Source organism: Phodopus roborovskii, unplaced genomic scaffold, assembly GCF_943737965.1.
Source record: "Phodopus roborovskii unplaced genomic scaffold, PHOROB, whole genome shotgun sequence".
In the NCBI taxonomy this organism is placed as follows: Eukaryota; Metazoa; Chordata; class Mammalia; order Rodentia; family Cricetidae; genus Phodopus; species Phodopus roborovskii.
In genome coordinates this window covers 5,518,317-5,519,131 of record NW_026126567.1, presented here as the reverse complement: position 1 = coordinate 5,519,131, position 815 = coordinate 5,518,317, and positions in this window count along the sequence as shown.

The window sequence follows — 815 nt, the reverse complement described above, 5'->3', positions numbered from 1 at the left end:
TCTCTCCACTGTAGCTTTTGAGACAGTTTTTTCAGTGATTTCAGAGCTCATAGGCTTAGATATCTGGCCAGTGAGCTACGGGGTTTCACCTGTCTCTACCCCACAGGTGCCAGAGTTCTAGACAAGTGCCACTACACTGGGTGGTTCAACGGTGCGGGCAATCCTACCTGGAGCACATGGGCTGGCACAGCCATCTCCCCAGACCCCTGATGCATAATCCAACTTCAACCCATTTGACTGACCATATGAGGAATATTTTACAGCCTTTGGAGTTGTTTGCAAATTAGGCTGCCTCAGAAGAGAAAAATGGCTCACTAAGGGGAGTGTGTTAATAGTAGCAGGTTGGCATACTTGTTTTGAGTCATGGGCATGACAAGACAGCTGGAGAGAGGGAGGACTTGCTATTGGCTAACTTTTAAAGTAACTCCTACATGAGCCCTGAGTCACTCTAGAGAGAGAGAGAGAAAAAAAAATGACAATATATTGGCAAGGCTCTAGCTTTTGGTTTCTGACAGTGGGTTTAACTGGTATCTTTCTATTGGACAGCTTACTGTCTCTATCTGTTTGCATCTCTGTCTCTTTAGCCTGGGATCTAAAAATCCTATATTATCTAATCAGCTCGGTCAAGATGGTATAACACAGGGATCAGGGGTGTTGCATCCTCATCACAGTTCCTGGAGACTCATCTGTTCACAATGTACATCACGAGAGTTGTGTGTCTTCAGCTCTATCTCTTGAGATCTCTGACCATGTACACAGTATGTCTTCAGCTCCATCTCTACAGTGTGTCTCCATCTCCATCTCCACAGGACTCT